Raw genomic sequence first — 9853 nt, 5'->3', positions numbered from 1 at the left:
GGTGAAACTGATACTACATGAAGTTGGAACTTTAATCGGAAGATGTAACTACTGAAATATTAAGTAATTGTATTATTGTGAAGCTTCCTAAACTGATTGAATTTCTCCTTGTTTTGTTTCGCTATACATCAAGAAGTTTGGACATTTTTCCACAGATGACACTACCAAAAACGCTGATCATGCACTCTGGTGCAAGGTGGAAGAACTTATATTTGCTTGTTGTTTTGAGGGGCCTAACATCGAAGGTCATCGGCCCGAAGAACTTAAGAGTCCAATTGACCTCCTGAATCCAGGATATCTGCTATATCTTGCTGGAATCCTACAAGATGGGCTTCAGTGGAATAAATTCCTAAATCCAAACTGCCTTCTATCAAACCAGTTATTAATTTTGCAAACATGTCTTATATAATCAGAAAGAATGTTTTCCCAACTGACTGGCCTGTAATTTTCAGCTTTATGTCTATCACCCTTTCCTTTATATACAGGGGCTACTATAGCAATTCTCCATTCATTTGGTAAAGTTCCTTCATGTAAACAATAATCAAACAAGTATTTCAGATATGGTACTACATCCCAACCACTGTCTTTAGTATATCACCCGAACCCTTATCAATTCCAGCTGCTTTTCTAGTTTTCAACTTTTGTATCTTACTGTAAATGCCATTGCTGTCATAGGTAAATTTTAATACTTCTTTAGTATTAGTCACCTCCTCTATCTGGACATTATCCTTGTAACGAACAATCTTTACATACTGCTGACTAAATACTTCTGCCTTTTGAAGATCCTCACATACACCCCCCCCCCCTTGTTCATTAATGATTCCTGGAATGTCCTTCTTGGAACCTGTTTCTGCCTCAAAGTACCTATACATACCCTCCCATTTTTCACTAAAATTAGTGTGGCCACCAATTATGCTTGCCATCATGTTATCCTTAGCTGACTTTCTTGCTAGATTCAATTTTCTAGTAAGTTCCTTCAATTTCTCCTTACTTCGACAGCCATTTCTAACTCTTATTTCTTTCCAACCTGCACCTCCTTCTTAGTCTCTTTACTCTGTTGAAATATAGTGGATCTTTACCATTCCTTACCACCTTTAAAGGTACAAACCTATTTTCACATTCCTCAACAATTGCTTTAAACCCATCCCAGAGGCTCTTTACACTTTTATTTACCGTTTTCCAGCGATCATAGTTACTTATTAAAAACTCCCTCATGCCTGTTTTATCAGCCATATGGTACTGCCTAATAGTCCTAATTTTTATCTGTTCCTTTCTTTCACATTTATTTTTAATTACCACAAAAACAGCTTCGTGATCACTATTACCATATATTACTTGGGCTTCTCTATAGAGCTCATCTGGTTTTACCAGCACCACATCCAGAATATTCTTCCCTCTAGTTGGTTCCATCACTTTCTGAATCAGGTGCCCTTCCCATATTAACTTATTTGCCATTTGTTGGTCATGCTTCCGGATCGTTCGCATTACCTTCCCAATTGACATTTGGTAAATTGAGATCACCGGATACGATCACGTTCCTTTCCTTATCGTTTCCCACATAGCTTATTATCTTATCAAATAATTCTGAATCAGCATCTGCGCTACCCTTTCCTGGTCTGTACACTCCAAAGACATCAAGTTGCCTATTATCTTTAGAAATGAGCCTTACCCCTAGAATTTCGTGCTTGTCATCTTTAACTTTTCGTAGCTTACAAATTCTTCTTTCAAGAGAATGAATACTCCCCCTTCTACCATTTCTATCCTATCTCTACGATACACCCTCCAGTTCCGTGAGAAATTTTCTGCATCCATTATATCATTCCTCAGCCATGATTCAACTCCTATTACAATATCTGGTAAGTATATATCTATTAATTTACTCATTTCTATTCCTTTCTTTACAATACCTCTACAGTTGAGCACTAACAGTTTTATGTCATCCCTACTTGATTTCTAGTTCCCTGTTCCCTTAACACCGCTCCCTCGGCCACCCTGTTTAGAAGACAAGGGGGAAACGCTCCATCTGAGGCGTTCACTGTGAGAGAAAAGTTCAAAAGCTTTCTGAATTCACCAGATGGACTTGTATTTTCACAATATGGTAAGATCTGACACTTTCAGATGGATAATCTTACTCACCTTCAAGCTTCAAATGAACTGCAATGCCCTGCCAGGCATTCCTTTTTGCAACATTGTCGCTGTAACGTGATGAACTAATGTAGTATAACATGGGCTAGCTCCTTACCAGTTCAATCGATGCCTCATCTCAAAAGGATGTAAAAATTCATGTGTTATTCCCTATTGATGTAACTTAATTCTAACTTCATAGAAACACGGAATTTCAAGTGTAAACAAATTATGTATTCTTAATTTGTAGGTGGTCTCAGTTCATTTTTAAAAATTTGTGTACTAATGTTTAGTTACAACCTTTTGAAATCCAGTAATGAAATGTCATTATCACCATACAGTAATTTGTAAATACACTAGAAACATTAAATACCGTACGTGAGATATGTTTACTACTTACCTATCTCAAAATCCCGCTTGGAACAATTTTTACTTCTACTCATGTTAATATGACGCGAAACGTCGCGGATAAGGCGGATTCAGATCTGCCACGAAATACAGTAGAGATATATACGCGACACTTGCGGATTTAGCCTTGTTAAATTGGGAGGCAATTCGACGGTGGCGCTCGTAGTGACTTGACCTGAATTGTCGCGCTAAATTCAAATATCAATGGAAATGCATATACGAAAATGGTTAAATAAATTACGTCTAGAAATAATTATTGAGATATTAACTTCGAAGTTGCTAAAGAAATTCTGGATAAATGAATGAAGAATTATTTAAAAGGTTTTATCTAAAGACTGAAACTACCCTAGACATATAAACAAGATGTGAAATGGCTCTATCTTTCATTTATGCATTACTTTTTTTGCTTTAGCATTCCTGCCTGAACTTTTACGGTTAGATTTGTCATTTTTCTCATTTAAAAAGTATTGTATCATCACATTAAGATTGTCAATAAAAATATCGGCACATTCCTTACACCCATGATGCAATGAATTAACATTTAAAAGCTGGACAATTTTCCTCTTAATATGAAGCCTGCCATCAGAAAGAAAATCTATAAAATCCCGCCTTTAATCTAAGAAGAGGGATAAAAGAAAGAAAAGTATGAAAATGTTGTCGATAGTGATGCTTTGAGGAATATTTACGTACAATTAGAGTAAAAATGTAACATAACCTTGACTGTATAGTCGAGGATTTCTAAAGTCGCTGGCCTGGAAATGATCTGAACAGATCTTATAATCCTTATATGAGCGTAACACCTTATCCAAATCATTTCTGTGACATTTCAAAACCCACAGATCACACCTACAACAACACATTGGTATTGAAGGTTAACTGCTGCACTATAGAATAAAATATGCGTATTATATTTTAAGCCTTTTAAAATATGGGTCCAGCAGGTCAGAAGATTATGAAGTACTATAAAAATCTCTTTGTCACTGGAAGAATATATATGCAAACACAATATTGCTTACATTTTCTCGTCACGAGAGAAGCGAGAGAAAGACCGCGCATTCTTCTCTACTTCATAGTTACAACAGCCAAACACAGCACATACCTTTCCCCTCATGTTGAGAGGAGATATCAAGGAATGACACACGCTACTATTTAATTATGTCAACTCACTGAAAACGCATAAATAACACCAAAAACTTCACACACAAATACACGTGCTCGTATAATAGAATCAGTAGTTCTCAGGTCTACCCGCTAGTGAGAGCTCTAGTAGCTGTCCCTCGATATCTCGCTGAGTGTCGCGTATTGTCTCTACTGTATTTAGTGCCTCTTCTTAAAAAATTTCGAAAACTACTAAACTTCAAAGTGATTCCACACTAGTGCGCGTTTCATAGTCGACTGGGGTTATAAGGAGAGTGGCCGATATAGAAAGACAGAGTTTAATAATGGAATGTAGAGAAAGAGCCTCACTATCAGTATTAAGCCAATTGGTAGAAACTATGAACTCGAAAACCGAAGTTGAAGACAGGAAGGGTAAAAGAGGTTTATACTGATGGATTATGGGAATTCCAAGAAATAGAGGATGGATAGGTCGAGAAAATGCGGGTAGATGTATTCTATGTGGAGAAAGATGGTCGGACCTACATATATTTATCAAATGTAGTTAGAGGAGTTGAAAAAGGAAGTGTTGTGTAAGATAGAGACAGAAAAGTAGAAAAAAAGTGAAAGGATGACAGTATTGCTGGCCAGAGAATGGGGAAGAGGAACAAATATTTCCAAATATTTACATATGGTTAGAGTTAGATTTTGAAAGAAATTAAGAGAATAAGAGGTACAAGAGGATACAGAGAAAGGGGAGGAAATAGATAGACGAAACTGTTAGGTTATATATAATTTTATTACAATAAGAGGAGTTCGGAATATAAACAGGTAAGATTGTATGATGGAAAGAAAATTGTATATATTGGGAGAGGATTCCAATATGTGATAGAACATAGGTGGCAGCTAATGTAGTGTACAAAAGAAGAAAGGGACGATAATAGTATTAAGTATCGAGTTGGTAATAGCGGGAAAGAGACGGGATGAGTTGATAAATGTGTTATATGATAGCAAGCTGAACACAATAGAAGAAAACTCTAAACATTAGTTTAAGATTCTAATAAGTAACAAGTGGTTTTATGAGTGTTTTTTAGTCCTAAAACAGATGAAGGATCTGTGAGGAAGAAGGATCTGTTGAACTGTTGACAAGTTGGGTGATGTTAAAAGTGCTTAAAGATTAACTATAGGGAATACTGGAGGAAAGTAAGCAATAAGTATGTGTACCACAGGGAATAAGTACTAATTAAGGATCGCTTGTTACAGAATAGAAACGTAAATAAGTGGTAAGAAATGTGAGAATAAGGAAAAGACAGATTTGATTTGTTGGCAATTCGGTGTGTTTAAATATGTAAGTTCAACTACAGGGAAAAAAAGAAAAGAAAAAATGTAATTTGGGAATAGTTTCTAGTTTTTAGTCTAAGAGACGTAAGAAAGATGAAAGAAACGTGAGGAATAAGGAACTGGTGAATTGTCAACAAGTACGGTTGTAAATAGTGTTTAAATGTAACTATAGGGTTTAGTGGATGATTACAACCAAACAGTGTGTAAAAGTCAACGAATAAGTATTATAAGAGAGATGAACAGAGGCAAGGAAGAACTGAGGTGGGAAGATTGGGAAGGAAGGGGGAGGGGTATAAGAAGTAGACGGGTGGGGTGGAACAGACCCATCCCATGGTGAAAGATTAAGCATGTCCGCTCACAGAAGAACAAGAGAATCAAGACGGGGGCAGGAATGTGAACTAAGACGACTCGGATTAATAGGCGGAGCAGTAGATAAATGCATGACGGATCGTATGATGGATTGGTTAACCGCCTCTGCGATTCGCCACGCAAAAAGGGGAGATAAGCACGAGCTGTAGGTGGAGGTAATATCTGTCCCGGGAGGAGTGGCTGATAGCGGTGCTGGGTGGGATGGTTCTCTCCTTACCAGGAAATACCACGACCAGCCAGTTGTTTCTTTTTTCTCTCTTTGTTTAGTTAGCTGTAGATAGTAGAATATGTGTTAGTAGATTACAATTGAGGTAGGAGATGTCCTAACATGCGGTAGGGTTCCTCGCATGTCAGAGGCATCTCAATAGTATTAGGCAAGGTGGTTCAGTACATGGTCTGGATTCCGCCGGTGCGGGCACCACTAAATGAGTAGAGTAGAGAGTAAATAATTTAAGTGTAGATAGTAAGAAGTTTTACCAGATATATAATAGTCTGTTAGTTCATTGTTTTATTTGTTATTGGGTTATGTGTATTTCACGGTCTTTATTGCCTGTAAACCGATGGTGTACACTAGGGTGGGCAAAAAAGAGTTGTATTCATATTCATAGTCGACTGAAAGCTGGAGTGGGGACTGAAATGCGCAGGCACTACTGTACGCTCGCATGTGCGTTGCTTGCACGTGGTGTATTCACACTGCCGGTCCGCTCATGGAACGGTACGATAACGCTCCGGTCAAATATTCTTTGTGAAGATCGTTGCTTGCTCGTGTTCGTACCGTGACCGTACCGGACCGATCTCTGAACGCTAGTATGCACTAGTGTGTACAGTTCCCATCCAATCAGTTCAATAATATCTGACTGGACCTAGACCGTGGCGTGAGCCAAGACCAACTCCAATCCTCAGACCCACTGATCTCTATACCTGGATGGCAGTAAGCAGTAAGCCGAATAGAAGATGACTGGCGTAGTAAGATGGCAGCGAGCGCATGGTGCAGTAGACCACGAGGAGCGTGCTTGCTTTGTTTATGTTTAGTTCAGTGACGTCAGGCCTCTTGATTGTAGTTCCACGAGTGTTCTGTGCTGTGTTATTGCAAAGTAAATAGTAGTGTATTTTACGAATCTAGGTTCGTCGCCTTGTAGTATACTTGTGGATTACGAGATTCAATTTAAATATGTATGTGTTTATCTGAAATATGAATGAAGAAACATTCTACGGGGTATTAACATACCGCAGTGTTCTGCTTATGGATGTACAGACAGAACCGATCAGCAGAAGGAGAAATCATTTCATCGGGGAGTTTTATACTGTACATAAGAATCTTCCTAGGGTAGTGTTTTGAGTTTTAGGTTTATTGTATCTTATTTCGCATATTCCTGGAGCAAAATGGCAATTAATTTCTGTAGGTTTCCTTTCTCGAGACCCGAACATCTAAGATCATCGATTAGGAGTATCAGGCGGGAGAATTGGGAGCCTTCTAAAAAAGCTGTTCTCTGCTCGGATCACTTAGAGGAAGACTGTTTTGATAGAAATGGACAAACTGTACACCTTAGAAGTGATGTACAGCCAACTCTTTTCAATTTAACTGAACATTAACTGCAAGTAAGGATTTACTTATATTTCTTATTTCATAAGTAAACTGACGGTTTCGATGAAATAATTGACGTGACCTTATAAAAATCTTAGAAAATGAAGTCTGGAGGAATTCTAGACCTTATTTACATCAGTAATAATTATGGGTTTCAGACACTAGAATGGTGGGAGAAGGAAAAGTGTGGTGGGTGTTTGGGGCTATCCCATTATACTATTCGTGGTATTTGGGACTCTTTTTAACTGGTGTTACATATTTCTGATGACGACTATCAATATCGCTTTGCTAGCTGAATTTAATTAAAGAGGTCTGTAATAGTAAATTAAGCTGCAGGTAATGTGATATATTGACAAGTTTTGAATATTTGCTGGTGTTATAAATGTGCAAATTTGCTTCAATGATATCTTAATTTGATAATATGCGCGTTATTTCATGGAAACAGGAAACAGAAATTCATTATGAAGCACCGATTACCATATGTCGAATCTATGCCTGTATAGTGAGCTACGTTTATAGGTACATCATTTTAAGAATGCATAATTTCGTGGCATACAAGTATACAATTTACAGCAATGTTTCCAGAAACTGGTTTTCACTCGTATTGTGTTACCGATCGCTAATTGCATGTATTCAGCATCTAAGTTAATATTTGTCGGCCGTTATTATACACTCATGTTTATTGCTATCCCGGAGATTTAGTGACCTCGGAATGACGTGTCAGTGATCCCAATGTCCTTATGCTTTGAGTGAACATGTCTCTATATTTTTAATTATTCCAATGCGCCATTAATTGCGACTTAAAATTGACTATATTATCATTGCTTCCCCATGAGGAGAGCTCTAGGTTGGGTACGCCAACATGGCGAACCGCGCGCTCAACTTGGCGTACTTTCTCCTGCAGCGGAGACCTGCCATCAGCGATCCATGTATAGAGATCAGTGCTACATTATCATTGCTTTCCCATAAGGAGAGCTCTAGGTTGGGTACGCCGACATGGCGACCCGCGCGCTCAACTTGGCGTACTTTCTCCTGCAGCCGAGACCTGCCATCAGCGATCCATGTATAGAGATCAGTGCTCAGACCTTAATGCTACTCTCAATCGTTCAAAGATGGCGAATTGAGTAGCCGGAATTGTTGGAAATCTGGGTTTGTTTTGGTTTGTTGTTATCGCATGTAGTCTGTTTAATTTTACAAATGTTGACTATAAATGTTAGTTTCATTGTAGAATAAAGGAAGCGAGTGTATTTATATGAGTCAGTGGGCATATACGATTTGTAATTATACGCAGTAATGTGAGAATGTGCTTGTTTTGATCGTGTTTTTGCCCATTAAAGAACACGAGTGCACTAGGTGGACCAGGTTTTAGTCTAACTATGGCAATGCTCCTCATACAACTATTCTTATGTTTCCTAGGAAATAGATCATTATGATAGAAATTGATTAGGAATATGCATTGTGATTATTTTGAAGTCCATGACAAAACTGTAGCGTGCATACATCATTTTGAGAATAAGTTTGAGGTTATGGAAGCCCTTTATCTACTTACAAACTATTCGTGTTCCTAGAGAAAAACAATTTAGATAGAATACAATTGATACTGTGTTATTCCGTCAGTGTCTATGTGCTTCAAAGTGTCGAGTGATTTAGATGCAAGTTTATTTTACAATAATCTGTGTTTTGCCTGCGGAAATATTTGGCTGGATCTTGGAGTACCGGTATATCAAAACTTACAAGTGTGACAGTTGGAGTAATATGTATACTGTTACACAGAAGATATAGTGACCTGAGGGATTAGCTGAGTTTGTAACGTAGGTTTTACTCTACCAACACCTTCCGATTCATGCTGTGGTTATCTGTTATCAAGCAGACTGCGTCGAACTGAAGCTCGTGCATGTGGTTAAATATCAATGTTTAGTCAATATAGTTTTTGCACTCATGTTCTTTAATGGGTAAAAACCTATTATATCTTTAGTGTCTGAACGTTTCATTACTAAGGTTACTAACTTTGTGTGAAGTAATGTTATGCCATATGTCAACATTATGCTAACATTAGCAGGGCCGTTCATTAGGTTAACATAATAATTTCGGGTGTACTTGGGCTGGGTGACTCAGATGGTTAAGGCGCTGGCCTTCTGACCCTAAGTTGGCAGATTCGATCCTGGCTCAGTCCGGTGGTATTTGATGGTGCTCAAATACGTCGGCCTCGTGATGGTAGGTATACTGGCATGAAAAATAACTACTGCAGGACTAAGTTTCGGCACTTCGACGTCTCCGAAAACCGTAACAAATGTAGTAAGTGGGACGTAAAGCCAATAACATTATTATTTCGGGTGTACTTCCTATTCGTTGGGTACTGAATTTAAGGAATTGTGCACCACTTCAAAACTAAGGCAACAAATTGTGTTTCATAGTTCTCACGAGAGCGAATAAATCGAGGAATTTCGCACCTTTATTTATTTTGAAGTCCGCCTCTCTGGTGAAGTGGTTAGTGTGATTAGCTGTCACCCCCGGAGGCCCGGGTTCGATCCCCGGCTCTGCTACGAAATTTGAAAAGGGGTACGAGGGCTGGAACGGGGTCCACTCATCCCCGGGAAGTCAACTAAGTAGATGTAGGTTCGATTCCCACCTCAGCCATCCTGGAAGTGGTTTTCCGTGGTTTTCCACTTGTCCTTCAGGCAAATGCCGGGATGGTACCTAACTTAAGGCCACGGTCGCTTCCTACCCTCTTCCTTGTGTATCCTTCCCAGTCTCCCCATTCCCCCGCAAGGCCCCTGTTCAGCATAGCAGGTGAGTTCGTATGGGTGAGGCACTGGCTATCCTCCCCAGTTGTATCCCCCGACCCAGAGTCTGAAGCTCCAGGACACTGCCCTTGAGGCGGTAGAAGTGGTATCCCTCGCTGAGTCCGAGGAAAAAGCCATCCCTGGAGGG

The sequence above is a fragment of the Anabrus simplex genome, chromosome 1, assembly GCF_040414725.1.
Source record: "Anabrus simplex isolate iqAnaSimp1 chromosome 1, ASM4041472v1, whole genome shotgun sequence".
Taxonomy (NCBI): domain Eukaryota; kingdom Metazoa; phylum Arthropoda; class Insecta; order Orthoptera; family Tettigoniidae; genus Anabrus; species Anabrus simplex.
Note: the sequence above shows the minus strand (reverse complement) of the source record.